The sequence below is a fragment of the Pleurodeles waltl genome, chromosome 3_1 (assembly GCF_031143425.1).
Source record: "Pleurodeles waltl isolate 20211129_DDA chromosome 3_1, aPleWal1.hap1.20221129, whole genome shotgun sequence".
Classification (NCBI taxonomy): domain Eukaryota; kingdom Metazoa; phylum Chordata; class Amphibia; order Caudata; family Salamandridae; genus Pleurodeles; species Pleurodeles waltl.
This window is the reverse complement of record NC_090440.1, coordinates 1,179,055,813-1,179,076,994: the sequence shown is the minus strand read 5'-3', so window position 1 is coordinate 1,179,076,994 and position 21,182 is coordinate 1,179,055,813.

Genomic DNA, 21,182 nt, shown 5'->3' with positions numbered 1-21,182 from the left:
ATTTACCTGCTCCTGGTTCTTTAGAGACCAGTCAATTAGGTACCAACCACAAATCTACACAAAATACTCCAATTCTGTTTCTCTATTTGTTCTTCAACAGCAGTACACTACACAGGTCTACCTTGCTCAGTTTGGGACTGTGATGGAGTTACTCAGAATAAGGAGAAGGAGGAGGATGGAAGGACTCAGGGCCGGACTACCTCAACAGCTAGAAGTAGAAAGTTATTGACTTCAAAGAGAAACCATGAGGATGGTGAAGACTCTGAGGCCTAGTACTCACTAAGCTCTGTGGACGAGAAAGGTGCATTGATTTGGGAAATGCTGCTAAGTGTGTGTTTGCTGCATTGCTATCTCAAACATGAAACTCCTCTTCATGTTCTTGCTCTGCCTCCTAGTTTTCTTGGTACACTTCTGACTCCTCATGAAGCTTTTCTTTCTTCCTTTTGCCCTTCTCCTTCACTCTATAACACAGTTACTATTTTTCAATCTGCAGGCCTTCTCCTAGTCCTCTCCTGCACAAACAAAACTTGGTGAAAGCAACCCATACTCCAGCTTATCCACCGGAAAGGTTCAGTTAGGCACCTAAGAGTGACTGACATTTCAAGAAGGATGGAGATGCACCTCCCAATTTGGCAATACAATATCATTTTCCTTTTAACAATCCTAATTTTTAGACCTGGCCGGGTTGTTTGCAATCCTCCATAATTTGTATTTTTCAAACCTAAAAGGCATAATTTTTAGAGATATTCTATCTTGGGGCTCTCTGAGGCAGAAGGACTGTTTACAGTGCATTGAACTGAACTGTGTCATAGTTATCCTTTTATCATTTCCACCCACAACAGGTTTATGATGGTGTGCTGCTCAGCACCCCCAGGAATATTGTTGTGGTTTATTTTGTGTAGTGTTTGTCTTTGTCATCCAACCTCCCCTTTCCCATCCATTTATCAAGCCCCTAACCCTCTTCCCCCAAGGTGTGTGATTTATTGAGGTGTGACTTAATTTACACCACAAATGGATCACACACTTGCTGGTGCGGATGTGGTGAAAGTGACACCAACTCACTGCATGACCTTCTATTACCTGAGTGATATCCCACACTGGCCCCATCAACATTCTCATTAAGGCCTTGTGTTGAGTGTTGTGTAAATGCTTAAACTTGTCCAACCACTCCTGACTCTGAGCCCAGTTCTCTTGACTCGAGGATTTCATTTCCTAAGTTTAGTTCTCATTAAAGACTAGCTACCCATTGCTCAGAAGAAATTGATATTGCTAGTTTTTATATTATAATATCAGTCTTCTTTGTTTTGTGTCAAATACTGTAATTGGCATACTCTGGTCTCAGTCTTCCTAAAGTTATGATACAATAACTCTCTATTTTCTTTTGATCTAGTTAACAGTCATGGATAACCCTATAATTAATCCTACAGTTGAAGTTCACATAGATGGGAGTGGCACCTTGTGTCTTCATTGTTAGCGCACTAGCCTGCCACTACTATTACTACTTCCACCCCCTTAAGTTAAGATGCCACCTTGGGGAAAACCCTGCACTAAGAAGACTGAGGTATCATTTCTCCCTTCATCTATACAGGTAAGAGAAGTAATATGGACTGAAGTGAATTTGTTTAGTTAGCAATTAACGTCCACAGACAAAGATGTTGTTTGTGCGTATCTAGGTTTTTGTAGGCAAAATATGCAATGACAATCACCTCTAGTGGTCTATATAGGTACAGAGGGCAGTAAAGCAAGGTTATAAGTAAATTACATACACCTTTTAAGCAGAATTAAACAGGCTACAATAAAAGACAGCAGTGTAAACTGAAGCACCATAATAAACATTTGAGGCATAAATAAAATAAAATAAATTATCAGTTTTTATTTTTTTACAAATCAAAAACCCACCATTTCCACCCACAACAGGTCCACCTCTCTCCTCAAACAAATGGCCCTGTCCACAACAAAAGAAACAAATGGCCAAAGTTAAAAAATACATGGTCCCAACTCCCTTCCTACCCTCTCCACCCACAACAAGTCCCTCCCAGTAAAACAAAAAAATAAAAAAAGGCTAAAAGAGGGCTTTGTTGATTTGAATCCAGAGCTGGTCCAGGCTCTGCTCTAGCTCATCGAGCCACCTTTCTGCTCGCCTCGCCACACGGTCCAGCTACTATAAGACAGGCTGCAGCAGTGTCCTCTGGGTGTCAGAGTGGGAGGGGGTGGCAGCAGTTTCAGTCTGAGCCCTGACAGCTGGCTGTGGCACCAGCAATGTAATGGCTGGGAGGCTGGAAGAAGGGACTAGCTTGCTGAACAGGGACCCTGGTCAGAGGCAGTTACTTCCAACTTTTCATCCTCCAGGGACACCTGTATTCTGAATGGGTGGTCTCTAGCCTCTGCCACTATCTCCTGCCTGGTGGGTGGTGCTGGTGGACCAGCAGGAGTAGCTATATCAAGAAAAAGACAAATTGTAAACAATGCTCTGTGCAAACACTCTCAAACTAAGGGGCATATTTATACTCTGCACCAAATTAGTGTCATTTTTGTTACTCTAATTTGGTGCAAAACTAACTCCATTTTTATACTTTGGTGCTAGACCCATCTAGGGCCACATTTATTAAGTTAAAGTAATTTTTTGGAAGTGGAAACCTACCTTGCCTTAATGAGATGCAAGGTAGGCGCTCCCGTGCACAAAAAGACTCTATGGCCTTAATGTCATATTTATACTCCTGTGTAAAAATGGTGCACTGGATGGAGGAGGGGTCAAAAAATGGTGCAAAGCTTGCTTTGCCCCAATTTTTAATGCCTGGGTCAGGGCAGGCGTTAAGGGACCTGTGGGCCTATTTCCACGGTGGAACACCATAAAATAGGCCCACAGGTGCCCTCCCCAGGCCCCCGGGATGCCCCCACCCACACCAGGGGGACAGCGGAGGATTGGGGACCCAAACCCAGGTAAGTACAGGTAAGTATTTTTTTTTTTTTTTTTAAGTGCCGTTGGGGGTCCTGAAATGGGCTCCCCCTGTATGGCACAGGGTGCATTGGCCATGCCCAGTGGACCCTGGTCCCCTGTGCTGGCCATTGGGGTGGTGGGCATGACTCCTGTCTTTTCTAAGACAGGAGTCATGTGGTATGGATGGTTTTGCATCAGAAAATGACTCTAGTCAGGTTAGAGTAATTTATTTACTCTAACCTGCCTAACATCATTTTTTGGTGCAAATAAACCCTTGTTCCATACTGCCAGCCCAACCATACTAAAGTCACTTTTTTTGCTGCTGGCCTACCCTTTGCACCGGCTTGCACCATTCCATAAATATGGTGCCCAGCTGGTGCACAGAAACTTTATGGTGCAAAACTGAGTTGGTGCAGTTTAACACCAAAAAGTATAAATCAGGGCCTAAGTAGTGGGTGGCACGGTAGCAGTACATTGCTGGTATCCTAGGGCCAGTGGAATTTTATGCGATTATGATTAGGAGAGTCAAAGGGGCACTTCTTTTCTTAAAAGGCTTTTCTAATAACAAAACAGACACTTTGGCGGTCATTCTGACTTTGGCGGGCGGCGGAGGCCGCCCGCCAAAGTCCCTCCGTCAGTACCGCTGCGCGGTCAAAAGACCGCCGCGGTAATTCTGAGTTTCCCACTGGGCTGGCGGGCGACCACCAGAAGGGCGCCCGCCAGCCCAGCGGGAAACCCCCTTCCATGAGGATGCCGGCTCCGAATGGAGCCGGCGGAGTGGAAGGGGTGCGACGGGTGCAGTTGCACCCGTTGCGATTTTCAGTGTCTGCTTGGCAGACACTGAAAATCTTGGTGGGCATTGGCATGGGCACTGCAGGGGCCCCCAGGGGCCCCACGACACCCGTTACCGCCAGCCAGGTTCTGGCGGTCAAAACTGCCAGAACCAGGCTGGCGGTAAGGGGGTCGGAATCCCCATGGCGGCGCTGCCTGCAGCGCCGCCATGGAGGATTCCCTAGGGCAGCGGGAAACCGGCGGGACACCGCCGGTTTCCCGTTTCTGACCGCGGCTGTACCGCTGCGGTCAGAATACTCATGGATGCACCGCCAGCCTGTTGGCGGTGCATCCGCGGTCCCCGGCCCTGGCGGTAGTCAACCGCCAGGGTCAGAATGACCGCCTTTGAGTGTAAAAATAAATTACCTCTCATTTATGAGTAAGGCATTATCCAGTATGGAGTACAAGTTGTTCTGCTAAATAAATTGAGGCATTCTACCTAGTGCTTTGGGTAGTTTGCTACTGTCTGCAGCTGGGGCAGCTGCAGTTGACAATCATCTATCTTTAATTCCAATGGCCCTGCTCTTCTCCAAATGTCTTCCACTTTCTATCCTTACTCCAAAGAGGCAGATGAATAATAAACAAGATGCTATATCATGCACATCACATATAAATTATTGATATTATCCTGTCTGCCGTAAGTAGACAGTGGGGAAAATGATGCACTGCACTACAGGGAAAGGAATGGGCTATATAGATTGTATTTGGTACATTTGTCACAGAGTATCCCTTACTCCAAACTCGAAGTCTAATCAGGCACTTAGTCCCTCTTTAATCACTGGCCTCACCTACCACCACACAATTATTTCCCAGAAATTCATTTGATGAGCAGTAAGGAAAGGAAACTTGGCTTACTCTACTGCAGGGTTAGGTAATGGGATTACATATGTAGGTAGGGCCTTTGCTGTAGAATAGAAGGGCATCACTGACCCTTGATTCGTCATGTGCCTCACCTTTGGCATATTCAGTCACTGTAAAAGAGGAAAGTCTAAAGAGAAAATTATGAACAGGCATAAAATAAGTCGGTTATGGCAAATCATGAAATATACTTTAGAATCACTTCACATAGCCATAAAAATGTGGCACATGCCAAGAATGGATTTTTCAACTTTTAAGTAGGCTGAGATGGAAGAACTTAGGAAAGAATGAAGTATTGAAGTACTAGGAATTGACTCGGTGGGTGACTAGAAACACACCTTGTGTGTTTGGTTTGCAATGCATTGAAAACTTTGTAAATTAAGCAGATGTAAATTGCACAGCCAACATTGTAGTCACAAATTGAACCATACTGGTTTTCGGTCATAGGTGGCGAAATGCCACGGGCAGGGAGGGGGCTGATGAATGATGATGGGTGGTATAAATATCTGCCTCACTTAAATACAGTGAGTCAAGGGATTGGAACAACATTAAAAAAAAACTGAGTTTGAACCATTGCTCAATCACCGCTGTAGCTGGTCAAGCAGGGGGGTTCAGGATCACAAGTCACGTTGACACCCTTGGAGTTAGAGGGTATAATAGTTATTGTCAATAAGCAAGCAATGTGATGTACCAACCCCGGTCACTGCCACCCCTTCTCCCACTCCAACTGACTCTTCTCCTGCAGCGGCAATTGAACAGGTGGCACTGGTGGTCAGTGTGGCTAGAAAAAATATTATACATTTTTTTAGATGCTAGATACCCCTCACCTTCATTTTTTTAATCAAGAAAATACAACCACAATACTTCACCACAGTTTGGTTAGCACTGATGTATCTTTTATCAAAAATATCACTCTGACCATTTTGTTGGTTCACAATGTTAGAAAAGCCAGGTAGTCAAGCCAACCAAAAACTTTTTGTACTAGATGGGCAGAGCTGTAGTCTATGATGATGACTCTGATTCATTGAAGGTCAATGTAAGACATATGGTGTTGGTTGGCAATGCAATGGGGCCTCATACTTTCCAGCAGCGGTGCACTGTAATGGGAACTACTGGTATAATGTATAATTGAATTACACAACACAACATTGGGGGTTGTTCCATGACCATGGCCACTCTCTCGTTAACTGTTAGAGCATGAAAAAGAAAGCCTTCTCAGCAGACATACAGGGTGAATATTATTTACAATACCAGCTTACTTGGGCCTGCGATCTTCACAGTAGACAATAGAGTACCAAAGAACTGTTCTTAGTCTTTCAGTACCACAAGACATACAGGGGAGAGGGAAAGAATACCAACAAAGCAGAAAACCCCTTTAGACTTGAAAAAGTCAGCTACTAAACAAAACATGAAATAAGGAAAAAGGCAATGCTGGGATAAAAGGAATAATTGCATAGGAGACAGTATAACAAAATAAACAAGGTAAAATTAAAAGTAGAATATATTAGTGGGCTGAGGTGAAAGTTAGGCAAATAATAATAATAATAATGATAAATAATAGGATTAAGATGAGCAGAGACCTCAGCAGTGGCTTTGGTGGTCCGTGCCTCCTCCCCAGCTCTTCCCAGACCCACCTCTGTGCATCCCCTAGTGCTGATATAAGATATAAAGAAGATTAAAAAATAGATTAGTGGTACAGTTAATCTCCACAAAATTATTATAACAGTCAACTGCAGTAACATTGTACTGATTTAAATCAGATCGCCTATGGTACTAGTACCAACTGTCACTGAGTTGGCCATAATAATCCTAAAATCCCTATTCAAAATGTCCATAACAAAAACGACATTTGGAATTAACCCCTTCTGTGCCGCGGACGTAGTGGTTACGTCCCGCGGCACAGTGCTGCTGTGCCGAGGACGTAACCACTACGTCCTCGGCACACAGCCCAGAGGGAGCGCTCTCGCTCCCTCTGTGTGCTTCCCCCCACCCCCCCAAAGTCAGGGATGGAAGGGGAAGCCCTTCCCCTTCCACCCCCGACCCTCCCACCCCCCCATAATGACGTCAGCGCGCGATCGCGCGCTGACTTCATTATGGGGATTTCGCCGCACAGGAAGCCATTTGCTTCCTGTGCGGCGAACGGAGAAGAGGTGAGTTCCTCTTCCCGGTGGGTGGGGGGTTTGGGCTAAAGAGGCACCGGGGGAAAGGAAAGGCTTTTCCTTTCCCCCGGTGTCTCTTTGAGCATTCCTGCTGCCCGATCGCATTGCGATCGGGCAGCAGGAATGCCCACTAGACACCAGGGATTTTTTTTTTTTATTGTTGTTACCTGTTTTTGGCATGCGGGGAGCGGCCCCTTGGGCAAGGGTCGCTCCCCTTGTGGGGGCAATTTGTTACGGCCATTTCTGCCCCCCTTGGGGGCAGATTGGCCTACTTTTTAGGCGGATCTGCCCCCAAGGGGGGCAGAAACCACTGGATCACCAGGGATTTTTATTTTCTGTGCATTTATGTTGGGGGGGGTGCCCCCTTGGGCAAGGGGCGCCCCCCCAAGGGGGCAGAGAACTGTTGGCCTTTTCTGCCCCCCTTGGGGGCAGATCGGCCTATTTTTTTTAGGTCCATCTGCCCCCAAGGGGGGCAGAAGCCACTTAGGCACCAGGGATTGTGTGTGTAGTGAATGGGGGGGCGCCCCCTTGGGCAAGGGTCGCTCCCCTGTGGGGGGCATGTCTTTTAGGGCCATTTCTGCCCCCCTTGAGGGCAGATCAGCCTATTATTTTTAGGCTGATCTGCCCCCAAGGGGGGCAGAAACCACTAGAACGCCAGGGATGTTTTTTTATGTGTTTATTTTTGTGGGGGGGCGTCCCCTTGGGCACGGGGCGCCCCCCCAAGGGGGGCATTGACCTGTTGGCCATTTCTGCCCCCCCTGGGGGCAGATGGGCCTATTTTTCTAGACCCACCTGCCCCCAAGGGGGGCAGAAGCCACGTAGACACCAGGGATAGTGTGTGTGTGTGTGTTAGTGGATGGGGGGGGGGCTTGGGCAAGGGTCGCCCCCCACTTTGGGGGCACATGTACCCAGGCCATTTCTGCACCCCTTGGAGACAGATCAGCCTATTATTTTTAGGCTGATCTGCCCCCAAGGGGGGCAGAAACCACTAGAACGCCAGGGATGTTTTTTTATGTGTTTATTTTTGTGGGGGGGCGTCCCCTTGGGCACGGGGCGCCCCCCCAAGGGGGGCATTGACCTGTTGGCCATTTCTGCCCCCCCATGGGGGCAGATGGGCCTATTTTTCTAGACCCACCTGCCCCCAAGGGGGGCAGAAGCCACGTAGACACCAGGGATAGTGTGTGTGTGTGTGTGTGTTAGTGGATGGGGGGGGCTTGGGCAAGAGTCGCCCCCCACTTTGGGGGCACATGTACCCAGGCCATTTCTGCACCCCTTGGAGACAGATCAGCCTATTATTTTTAGGCTGATCTGCCCCCAAGGGGGGCAGAAACCACTAGAACACCAGGGATTTTTTTTTATGTGTTTATTTTTGTGTGGGGGCGTCCCCTTGTGCACGGGCGCCCCCCCAAGGGGGGCATTGACCTGTTGGCCATTTCTGCCCCCCCTGGGGGCAGATGGGCCTATTTTTCTAGACCCACCTGCCCCCAAGGGGGGCAGAAGCCACGTAGACACCAGGGATAGTGTGTGTGTGTGTGTGTGTTAGTGGATGGGGGGGGCTTGGGCAAGGGTCGCCCCCCACTTTGGGGGCACATGTACCCAGGCCATTTCTGCACCCCTTGGAGACAGATCAGCCTATTATTTTTAGGCTGATCTGCCCCCAAGGGGGGCAGAAACCACTAGAACGCCAGGGATTTTTTTTTATGTGTTTATTTTTGTGTGGGGGCGTCCCCTTGGGCACGGGCGCCCCCCCAAGGGGGGCATTGACCTGTTGGCCATTTCTGCCCCCCCTGGGGGCAGATGGGCCTATTTTTCTAGAACCACCTGCCCCCAAGGGGGACAGAAGCCACGTAGACACCAGGGATAGTGTGTGTGTGTGTGTGTGTGTTAGTGGATGGGGGGGGGCTTGGGCAAGGGTCGCCCCCCACTTTGGGGGCACATGTACCCAGGCCATTTCTGCACCCCTTGGAGACAGATCAGCCTATTATTTTTAGGCTGATCTGCCCCCAAGGGGGGCAGAAACCACTAGAACGCCAGGGAATTTTTTTTTATTTGTTTATTTTTGTGGGGGGGGCGTCCCCTTGGTCACGGGGCGCTCCCCCAAGGGGGGCATTGACCTGTTGGCCATTTCTACACCCCCTGGGGGCAGATGGGCCTATTTTCTTAGGCCCACCTGCCCCCAAGGGGGCAGAAGCCACTTAGGCACCAGGGATAGTGTTGTGTGTGTTTTTTTTGTTTGAGGGCTGTCCCCTTTGGCAAGGGTCGCTCTCCATGGGGACACAGTACTAAAGGTATTTTTTGGCTTCCTTGGGGCAGACAGGCCTATTTTTTTAGTAGGCCCATCTGCCCCTATGGCAGAATCCACTTAGGCACCAATTTCTAAAATGTTTGATGGTGGGGTGTTTGTCAACTGAAGAAGTCTTTGCATTTGTGATAAAAAATGTTTTCCTCCTTTTTGTTCTAGTTCAAAGCTTTTGCTTTATTTGCTGTGGCTCCTTGCGGTTTTGGCGGTGGTTGACCTGCAGTTTGCACAGTTGCATGTTTTAGGTAAGTAAAAACAATTTACTCCAAAGGAGTGTTGTTGCCATGCATGAATGACATGTTTGTAGGGGGTGTACTAAATGCAGGATTGTGTGTGAAATTGTCCTTAGGTTTGTGCACAATGAGATTTGTTTTGTCTTATTTCTAATTTGCCTTTCTTTCTTTCTTTTTAGTGGGATATCATTGGTGATTGCTGTGTAGTTGCTGGTGAATCAAGCTTTTTCAGGCAAGTGAGCGGTATAGTTTTTGAGTTTGTAACTCTTACTAACAAAGCTACACTTTGTTACTTGTCTTACACAGTGCTGGTTGTTGGTGGTGAATTTGTCCAGTTAATTTTAGCAGGAGAGATCATGGCTAGCCGCAGGATGACCGCTCAGCAGGTGGTTGGTATGCTTTTTGAGTCACAGTCTGATCATGACTATGAGACGGACTCTGCATCTGAGGCAGAGGAGGAAGTCAGAGATTCTGGCAGTGATGTTTCTGTTGGAGGGGAATCTTCTGATGATGAAGCCACACTCAGTGCAGATGAAGGTTCTGTTTTAGAGGAGGACATTGATGTGCCAATAGTGCAGCAACCTGGGGCTGAAAGGTTTCCCGTTAGAAGACCTGATGTCTGGGTTGCCCCAAACATGGAGCAGCCAGAGTTGCCTGCCTTTACTGGTCTCCCGGGGTGTAACGCCAATACAGAGAACTTTATGCCTATCAATTTCTTTGAGTTATTCATGGATGATGTGTTTTTGGAAGAGATTGTTGAGCAGACTAATTTGTATGCGGAGCAGCATTTGAGGGACAACGCTGCTAGACTTAGGCCACACTCTAGAGCTGCCCAGTGGATTCCCACAAATTTGGAGGAGCTAAAAAAGTTTTTGGGTTTGACTTTTTTGATGGGGTTGATAAGGAAGCCGTCACTGGCTTCTTATTGGTCTACTAGTCCCTTGATGGCAACAGCTATATTTCCAGCTACCATGAGTCGTAATCGGTATTTGCTTCTTCTTAGGATGCTGCATTTTGTTGACAATGCATTAGCCTTGCCACGAGATCACCCAGATTCTGACCGTCTTTTTAAGATTAGGCCTGTCCTTGATCATTTTGTAGATCGGTTTTCGGAGGTCTATGTTCCAGGCAAAGAGATAAGTGTGGACGAGTCTTTGGTCCTCTTCAAGGGTCGTTTGGTTTTTAGGCAGTACATTCCTAGCAAAAGGGCACGATATGGAATTAAATTGTATATGCTGTCTGAAAGTAGGACAGGATATGTGTATAGTTTCCGTGTGTACACTGGTAGGGATTCCAATATTGACCCCCCTGGTTGTCCTCCCACTTTTAGAGTTACTGAGAAAATAGTGTGGGATCTTGGTAGACGACTGTTCAACAAAGGTCACCATTTGTATGTAGATAACTTCTACACTGGTGTGCAGTTGTTCAAGGAATTGTTTAGAGTGGACACAGTTGCTTGTGGCACAATCCGTTCTTACCGGAAAGGCTATCCAAGGGAGCTTGTCTGTAAAAAACTTGAGAGGGGACAGTGCTGTGCCTTGCGGAACGAGGAGCTGCTAGCTTTGAAATTTTCAGACAAGAGGGATGTCTACATGCTAAGTACCATCCATGATGAGAGTACTTCCCCTGTGACTGTTTGGGGCCAGGTTGCTGAAGTGCGCAAACCTGTGTGCATTTTAGATTATAATAAGCACATGGGAGGTGTAGATAGAGTTGACCAGAGGTTGGAACCTTATACTGCTATTCGTAAGTCTTATGTTTGGTATAAGAAGTTAGCACTTCACCTCTTCCACTTAGCAACCTTCAATGCTTTTATTGTGTTTAGGGATAGGTCTCCAGACTCAAAGATGACATTTGTGAAATTTCAGGAGTCAGTGATAGAGAGCCTTATTGTGGTGGAACAGGCCAGAGTTCCTAGAGAAGCAGTGGTGGAGGATGTGGCTAGATTGAAAGATCGCCACTTTGCTGAGCACATTCCTCCCACACCCAAAAAAGACTTTCCAGCTAAGAAATGTAGAGTGTGTTTTCGAAGAGGTATCCGGAGGGAGTCTCGAATGTACTGCCCAGATTGTCCTTCAAAGCCTGGGCTGTGTGTCGGTGCTTGTTTTAAGAATTACCACACCCAGAAGAATTTCTGGGAACAACCATGAGTGTAAACTCATGTCTGTTTTGTATTTTCATGTGTTTAGTTTCATGGTTAGCATTTCTGTCATGTTGTTAGTTAGAGCTTTTGTGTTTGTTGTTTTGTAATTCTTTCTACTTAGTTAGGGGTTCCTCTGTTTAAAAAAAAAAAAATATATATGATGCCATTGTGTGTGGAGTGGGGCTTGGCTGAGACTGTACATATTGACTTGATGTTGGCTACTGCAACACACTGCCAGCCAAACACCAGTCCACACACTCCCATCAGCTGGTGTGATTGTTGTATCAGGCATGTGGGCGTATGTAAGTGATGGGCCCTTGAGTGGCGCTGTCTGTCGATGTGAGTGTTGTAATGTGCTGGGCCCGTGGCTGGCGGTGTGAATGGCCTTGTGTGTGTCATGTATGAAAGTTGTGTGAATGGACTGTAAAGCGGTTGGTGCCTTGTCGCGGCTTTACAGCTCACGAGCTGTGAGTCATTGGTTCAGTTTTTTGCCTTTCAGTTACTAACAGTGCTTTTCATTTTTGTGAAAGCTCTTGTTAGTAAAATTTGATCCACTGAACCATCACTCACCCTCGTGCCAAATCCAACCAGTATGTGTGGTAAAAATGACCAAACCTGCTCCGCTGTAATCAGGCGTCGCAGCACACCTATGACACGCTAGGTGCCTCAGGTGGGACCCCGATGATGAAGCATGCCACCAACTTGGTTGGTGGGTGAGGGGTCTTTTTCACATAACCTAAGTGTGTTTCTTTTCAAAATTTTAGTGTTTGGCACATCACGGACGTATGTGGGCACATCAAAACGATATATTACAAAACTACCTGTGTTTGGGGGGGGAGAGGGCACCTATGTTTTTGGTCCTGTGTGCGGCCTTCATCTAGGGAAACCTACCAAACCCAGACATTTTTTAAAACTAGACACCCCAAGGAGTCTAGGGAGGAGTGGCTTGCGTGGATCCCCCAACATTTTCTTACCCAGACTCCTCTGTAAACCTCAAAATGTGCTTAAAAAAAGCATATTTTCCTGACTTTTCTTCATAGGATCACCACTCCAGCACAAAATTCCTACTCCCCAGTGTTCCCCTCAGTCTCCCAAATAAAATTACACCTCACGTATGTGGGTCCCCAAAGCAGAGTCAGTCTAAAGATGTATAAAAGAATATGTCCTTATAAACTCGCAGTACTATCCCCTGTATCTCTACAAGTTTTGGGCCTTATTCTGTTGGAGGCACCTGGCCCACCCACACAACTGAGGTATCATTTTTATCAGGAGACTTGGGGGAACGCTGGGTGGAAGGAAAGTTGTGGCTCCACTCAGATTCCAGAACTTTCTGTCACCGAAATGTGTGAAAAATGCGTTTTTTTAGCCAAAATTTGAGGTTTGGAAAGGATTCTGGGTAACAGAACCTGGTCAGAGCCCCTCAAGTCACCCCATCTTGGATTCCCCTAGGTCTCTAGTTTTCAGAAATGCACAGGTTTGGTAGGTTTCCCTAGGTGCTGGCTGAGCTACAGGCCAAAAACTACAGGTAGGCACTGTTTTCAATGAAAAAATGTGATGTGTCCACGCTGCGCTTTGGGGCGTTTCCTGTCGCGGGCGCTAGGCCTACCCACACAAGTGAGGTATCATTTTTATCGGGAGACGTGGGGGAACGCTGGGTGGAAGGAAATTTGTGGCCCCTCTCAGATTCCAGAACTTTCTGCCACAGAAATGTGAGGAACATGTGTTTTTTTAGCCAAATTTTGAGGTTTGCAAAGGATTCTGGGTACCAGAACCTGGTCCGAGCCACACAAATCACCCCATCTTGGATTCCCCTAGGTCTCTAGTTTTCAGAAATTCACAGGTTTGGTAGGTTTCCCTAGGTGGCGGCTGAGCTACAGGCCAAAATCTACAGGTAGGCACTTTGCTAAAAACAGGTCTGTTTTCTGTGATGTGTCCACGTTGCGCTTTGGGGCGTTTCCTGTCGCGGGCGCTAGGCCTACCCACACAAGTGAGGTATCATTTTTATCGGGAGACGTGGGGGAACGCTGGGTGGAAGGAAATTTGTGGCTCCTCTCAGATTCCAGAACTTTCTGCCACAGAAATGTGTGGAACATGTGTTTTTTTAGCCAATTTTTGAGCTTTGCAAAGGATTCTGGGTAACAGAACCTGGTCCGAGCCCCGCCAGTCACCCCTCATTGGATTCCCCTAGGTCTCTAGTTTTCAGAAATGTACAGGTTTGGTAGGTTTCCCTAGGTGCCGGCTGAGCTAGAGGCCAAAATCTACAGGTAGTCACTTCGCAAAAAACACCTCTGTTTTCTTCCAAAATTTTGGTGGTGTCCACGTTGCGCTTTGGGGCGTTTCCTGTCGCGGGCGCTAGGCCTACCCACGCAAGTGAGGTATCATTTTTATCGGGAGACTTGGGGGAACGCTGGGTGGAAGGAAATTTGTGGCTCCTCCCAGATTCCAGAACTTTCTGCCACAGAAATGTGAGGAACATGTGTTTTTTTAGCCAATTTTTGAGCTTTGCAAAGGATTCTGGGTAACAGAACCTGGTCCGAGCCCCGCCAGTCACCCCTCCATGGATTCCCCTAGGTCTCTAGTTTTCAGAAATGCACAGGTTTGGTAGGTTTCCCTAGGTGGCGGCTGAGCTAGAGGCCAAAATCTACAGGTAGGCACTTTGCTAAAAACAGGTCTGTTTTCTGTGATGTGTCCACGTTGCGCTTTGGGGCGTTTCCTGTCGCGGGCGCTAGGCCTACCCACACAAGTGAGGTATCATTTTTATCGGGAGACGTGGGGGAACGCTGGGTGGAAGGAAATTTGTGGCTCCTCTCGGATTCCAGAACTTTCTGCCACAGAAATGTGAGGAACATGTGTTTTTTTAGCCAATTTTTGAGCTTTGCAAAGGATTCTGGGTAACAGAACCTGGTCCGAGCCCCGCCAGTCACCCCTCCTTGGATTCCCCTAGGTCTCTAGTTTTCAGAAATGTACAGGTTTGGTAGGTTTCCCTAGGTGCCGGCTGAGATAGAGGCCAAAATCTACAGGTAGTCACTTCGCAAAAAACACCTCTGTTTTCTTCCAAAATTTTGGTGGTGTCCACGTTGCGCTTTGGGGCGTTTCCTGTCGCGGGCGCTAGGCCTACCCACGCAAGTGAGGTATCATTATTATCGGGAGACTTGGGGGAACGCTGGGTGGAAGGAAATTTGTGGCTCCTCCCAGATTCCAGAACTTTCTGCCACAGAAATGTGAGGAACATGTGTTTTTTTAGCCAATTTTTGAGCTTTGCAAAGGATTCTGGGTAACAGAACCTGGTCCGAGCCCCGCCAGTCACCCCTCCTTGGATTCCCCTAGGTCTCTAGTTTTCAGAAATGCACAGGTTTGGTAGGTTTCCCTAGGTGGCGGCTGAGCTAGAGGCCAAAATCTACAGGTAGGCACTTTGCTAAAAACAGGTCTGTTTTCTGTGATGTGTCCACGTTGCGCTTTGGGGCGTTTCCTGTCGCGGGCGCTAGGCCTACCCACACAAGTGAGGTATCATTTTTATCGGGAGACGTGGGGGAACGCTGGGTGGAAGGAAATTTGTGGCTCCTCTCGGATTCCAGAACTTTCTGCCACAGAAATGTGAGGAACATGTGTTTTTTTAGCCAATTTTTGAGCTTTGCAAAGGATTCTGGGTAACAGAACCTGGTCCGAGCCCCGCCAGTCACCCATCCTTGGATTCCCCTAGGTCTCTAGTTTTCAGAAATGTACAGGTTTGGTAGGTTTCCCTAGGTGGCGGCTGAGCTAGAGGCCAAAATCTACAGGTAGGCACTTTGCTAAAAACAGGTCTGTTTTCTGTGATGTGTCCACATTGCGCTTTGGGGTGTTTCCTGTCGCGGGCGCTAGGCCTACCCACACAAGTGAGGTATCATTTTTATCGGGAGACGTGGGGGAACGCTGGGTGGAAGGAAATTTGTGGCTCCTCTCAGATTCCAGAACTTTCTGCCACAGAAATGTGAGGAACATGTGTTTTTTTAGCCAAATTTTGAGGTTTGCAAAGGATTCTGGGTAACAGAACCTGGTCCGAGCCACACAAATCACCCCATCTTGGATTCCCCTAGGTCTCTAGTTTTCAGAAATGCACAGGTTTGGTAGGTTTCCCTAGGTGGCGGCTGAGCTACAGGCCAAAATCTACAGGTAGGCACTTTGCTAAAAACAGGTCTGTTTTCTGTGATGTGTCCACGTTGCGCTTTGGGGCGTTTCTTGTCGCGGGCGCTAGGCCTACCCACACAAGTGAGGTATCATTTTTATCGGGAGACGTGGGGGAACGCTGGGTGGAAGGAAATTTGTGGCTCCTCTCAGATTCCAGAACTTTCTGCCACAGAAATGTGTGGAACATGTGTTTTTTTAGCCAATTTTTGAGCTTTGCAAAGGATTCTGGGTAACAGAACCTGGTCCGAGCCCCGCCAGTCACCCCTCATTGGATTCCCCTAGGTCTCTAGTTTTCAGAAATGTACAGGTTTGGTAGGTTTCCCTAGGTGCCGGCTGAGCTAGAGGCCAAAATCTACAGGTAGTCACTTCGCAAAAAACACCTCTGTTTTCTTCCAAAATTTTGGTGGTGTCCACGTTGCGCTTTGGGGCGTTTCCTGTCGCGGGCGCTAGGCCTACCCACGCAAGTGAGGTATCATTTTTATCGGGAGACTTGGGGGAACGCTGGGTGGAAGGAAATTTGTGGCTCCTCCCAGATTCCAGAACTTTCTGCCACAGAAATGTGAGGAACATGTGTTTTTTTAGCCAATGTTTGAGCTTTGCAAAGGATTCTGGGTAACAGAACCTGGTCCGAGCCCCGCCAGTCACCCCTCCTTGGATTCCCCTAGGTCTCTAGTTTTCAGAAATGCACAGGTTTGGTAGGTTTCCCTAGGTGGCGGCTGAGCTAGAGGCCAAAATCTACAGGTAGGCACTTTGCTAAAAACAGGTCTGTTTTCTGTGATGTGTCCACGTTGCGCTTTGGGGCGTTTCCTGTCGCGGGCGCTAGGCCTACCCACACAAGTGAGGTATCATTTTTATCGGGAGACGTGGGGGAACGCTGGGTGGAAGGAAATTTGTGGCTCCTCTCGGATTCCAGAACTTTCTGCCACAGAAATGTGAGGAACATGTGTTTTTTTAGCCAATTTTTGAGCTTTGCAAATGATTCTGGGTAACAGAACCTGGTCCGAGCCCCGCCAGTCACCCCTCCTTGGATTCCCCTAGGTCTCTAGTTTTCAGAAATGTACAGGTTTGGTAGGTTTCCCTAGGTGCCGGCTGAGATAGAGGCCAAAATCTACAGGTAGTCACTTCGCAAAAAACACCTCTGTTTTCTTCCAAAATTTTGGTGGTGTCCACGTTGCGCTTTGGGGCGTTTCCTGTCGCGGGCGCTAGGCCTACCCACGCAAGTGAGGTATCATTTTTATCGGGAGACTTGGGGGAACGCTGGGTGGAAGGAAATTTGTGGCTCCTCCCAGATTCCAGAACTTTCTGCCACAGAAATGTGAGGAACATGTGTTTTTTTAGCCAATTTTTGAGCTTTGCAAAGGATTCTGGGTAACAGAACCTGGTCCGAGCCCCGCCAGTCACCCCTCCTTGGATTCCCCTAGGTCTCTAGTTTTCAGAAATGCACAGGTTTGGTAGGTTTCCCTAGGTGGCGGCTGAGCTAGAGGCCAAAATCTACAGGTAGGCACTTTGCTAAAAACAGGTCTGTTTTCTGTGATGTGTCCACGTTGCGCTTTGGGGCGTTTCCTGTCGCGGGCGCTAGGCCTACCCACACAAGTGAGGTATCATTTTTATCGGGAGACGTGGGGGAACGCTGGGTGGAAGGAAATTTGTGGCTCCTCTCGGATTCCAGAACTTTCTGCCACAGAAATGTGAGGAACATGTGTTTTTTTAGCCAATTTTTGAGCTTTGCAAAGGATTCTGGGTAACAGAACCTGGTCCGAGCCCCGCCAGTCACCCCTCCTTGGATTCCCCTAGGTCTCTAGTTTTCAGAAATGTACAGGTTTGGTAAGTTTCCCTAGGTGGCGGCTGAGCTAGAGGCCAAAATCTACAGGTAGGCACTTTGCTAAAAACAGGTCTGTTTTCTGTGATGTGTCCACATTGCGCTTTGGGGTGTTTCCTGTCGCGGGCGCTAGGCCTACCCACACAAGTGAGGTATCATTTTTATCGGGAGACGTGGGGGAACGCTGGGTGGAAGGAAATTTGTGGCTCCTCTCAGATTCCAGAACTTTCTGCCACAGAAATGTGAGGAACATGTGTTTTTTTAGCCAAATTTTGAGGTTTGCAAAGGATTCTGGGTAACAGAACCTGGTCCGAGCCACACAAATCACCCCATCTTGGATTCCCCTAGGTCTCTAGTTTTCAGAAATGCACAGGTTTGGTAGGTTTCCCTAGGTGGCGGCTGAGCTAGAGGCCAAAATCTACAGGTAGGCACTTTGCTAAAAACAGGTCTGTTTTCTGTGATGTGTCCACGTTGCGCTTTGGGGCGTTTCCTGTCGCGGGCGCTAGGCCTACCCACACAAGTGAGGTATCATTTTTATCGGGAGACTTGGGGGAACATAGAATAGCAAAACAAGTGTTATAGCCCCTTGTCTTTCTCTACATTTTTCCCTTCCAAATGTAAGACAGTGTGTAAAAAAGACGCCTATTTGAGAAATGCCCTGTAATTCACATGCTAGTATGGGCACCCCGGAATTCAGAGATGTGCAAATAACCACTGCTTCTCAACACCTTATCTTGTGCCCATTTTGGAAATACAAAGGTTTTCTTGATAGCTATTTTTTACTCTTTATATTTCAGCAAATGAATTGCTGTATACCCGGCATAGAATGAAAACCCACTGCAGGGTGCAGGTCATTTATTGGCTCTGGGTACCTAGAGTTCTTGATGAACCTACAAGCCCTATATATCCCCGCAACCAGAAGAGTCCAGCAGACGTAACGGTATATTGCTTTCGAAAATCTGACATTGCAGGAAAATGTTACAGAGTAAAATTTAGAGAAAAATTGATGTTTTTTTCACCTCAATTTCAATATTTTTCTTTTTCAGTTGCTATTTTCTGTAGGAAACCCTTGTAGGATCTACACAAATTACCCCTTGCTGAATTCAGAATTTTGTCTACTTTTCAGAAATGTTGCGGTTTATGGGATCCAGCGTTGGTTTCATGCCCATTTCTGTCACTGACTGGAAGGAGGCTGAAAGCACAAAAAATCGTAAAAATGGGGTATGTCCCAGTAAAATGCCAAAATAGGGTTGAAAAATTGGGTTTTCTGATTCAAGTCTGCCTGTTCCTGAAAGCTGGGAAGCTGGTGATTTTATCACCGCAAACCCTTTGTTGATGCCCTTTTCAGGGATAAAACCACAAGCCTTCTTCTGCAGCCCATTTTTCCAATTTTTTTTAAAAAAATGAAATTTTCACTGTTTTTTGGCTAATTTCTTGGCCTCCTTCTGGGGAACCCACAAAGTCTGGGTACCTCTAGAATCCCTAGGATGTTGGAAAAAAAGGACGCAAATTTGGCATGGGTAGCTTATGTGAACAAAAAGTTATGAGGGCCTAAGCGCGAACTGCTCCAAATAGCCAAAAAAAGGCTCGGCACAGGAGGGGGAAAAGGCCTGGCAGCGAAGGGGTTAATGTATTGCAATGATCTTTGATTCTATTCTCATTTCTCAACCCCTTTGATGTACCAACTCAGTTTCTCTTTTTTGCCGTGCAAAGATGCGTACTAGTACTACACATCACTGTGAAATTGCTTTGGACTGTACGAGCTACTTAAAGAAAGTCACTGAGAATGCTAACTCACTGATATCACAAATTCATTATGGTGACAGGAGGACAAAAGAGTCTGTAATGGCTTCTTTTATTTAAAAAATCAGCCAAAGCGAGCACCAACAAGTATAATTAGGTAGCTCAAGTGCCTGCCTCACTTAAACTAGATCACATAATAATATTCTTAACGTAAATTAAATGTAACTTACCTCTGAGTGTGAGCAGCATACTATTCAGAAAAAAAGTTATCATTGTATTACACAAACACAACAAATAATTAATACTCACCAAGCCCTGGAATCTCAACGCCTAGCAGGGTGAGCAGGTTCTACTCTCAGTCTAAGATATCTGCCCAGTGGTGCATCAGCTGCTGGGGTGGTGTCCTGGACTTGGCTGGTGTGTCACACACACCTGCGCACCCTCCCTAATGCTGTTGATGCTCTCGTATTGGGTAGCCATACCAAGCCTGCTGCCAGCATGGAGGGGAGGTGGCGCTGCATGACAAAAATAGTGCTGCCACCTCTACTTCACAAAAAGTGCCAGGGCTGCATCCCTTGGTGGCTCTGCCGTCTGCAAGGTAGGAGACTGCTGCTGCTGACTGTTTGAGGGGGGAAGCCTGGCGCTGCTGCTCCCCTGATTGCCCTGCTCTGCCATAGCACTGGGTGGGGTAAAGAAAAGAAACAAGAAAAGGTAGGAAGAACAAAATAAGGAAGTGAAGAGAAAAATAAACAAAAGTACAAAAAGCCACAAAAAAGTAAAATACCCAGACACAAACACACACTAATACAATAAATTGAAATGAGAGGTAGATTAATTAGGAGGGCGGAAGACTGAAAAGATTAAAAAGGGATTTAAGAACAGGCCCAGCACCATGAACAGAGTAAAAACAAAATGGCCATGCCCGTTCAAGCCACTTGATGCCGTTCATGCGCGATTTTGAATGAATGCGTGGACGTACTCCTCTTTGCGCTTGAAGTTAAATTCAATGCAAACTGGTGTGTCGGGAAACTTCACCCACTCGTGGAACTCCACATACCACTTCAGAGTTTTTTGCCCACTTGGTGGAGTTCCGTGTAGCGTGTCTAAACAAAACACACACAAAGGTCCCATTCTACTCTAAACATAGGGTTGAGTGTTCACAGAAGGGTGGATGCAGGGCTGGGCAGCAGGCCAGGCCTGGAGACAAACCCCTCCTGTGTACATGGCTGTAGACTGGGCACAACAGAGGATTTTCCAGTTGTTTCAGGGCCTGGGCTGTAACCATGCCCTGTGGCTAGCCACCCATCACACAAAGCTGAAGGCACAGTGGGGGTGGCCATTCGCTGGATTAGATGCACAGCCTGGTTCCAGGCCCAGTCCTGTGGCGAGTCCCCTGCAGTATAAAGCCAAAGTTGTGCTCAGTAATGAATATGATAAAACAACTGAAAAAACAAAGGTGGGAGTAATGTTATAGATAGATAAGGTAATAAGATCTTATGTTACATAAAAAAAATTCTAGGAATTTACTGAAAAAAACAAAGATTAAAGTGACATAGTTGTTGTAATATAAAAACTAACACTTAAAAACACAAAAATAAACACTGAAATTCACAATTTAAAGTTTCTTCAGCTAGTTATAGTGTAGTATAATTTGCGTCCCCACCATGCCCTGCATATGACATCACATAATATATTACTCATTACATGTTAAATTACATTATTGACAGAACCGGTGACATCAAAAATGATGACATCATGCAATCATTCTGACTCTGCCTTATTGGGTTTGTGGCTTTGAAGTAATTCAAAACACTACAGCTTTGGGCAATTTTCAATTCACCTTTATGGGATTACCACTTAAAAGACTTCACATGACCCCACAATTTTAAACCGAGAGATTGAAAACACCCCTTCTGTGAAGTCCTATGTACAACCCGCCATTGTTAAGTACACATTCCTGAGATGATGTCTTGAACATTGCATTAGTTCCCACCT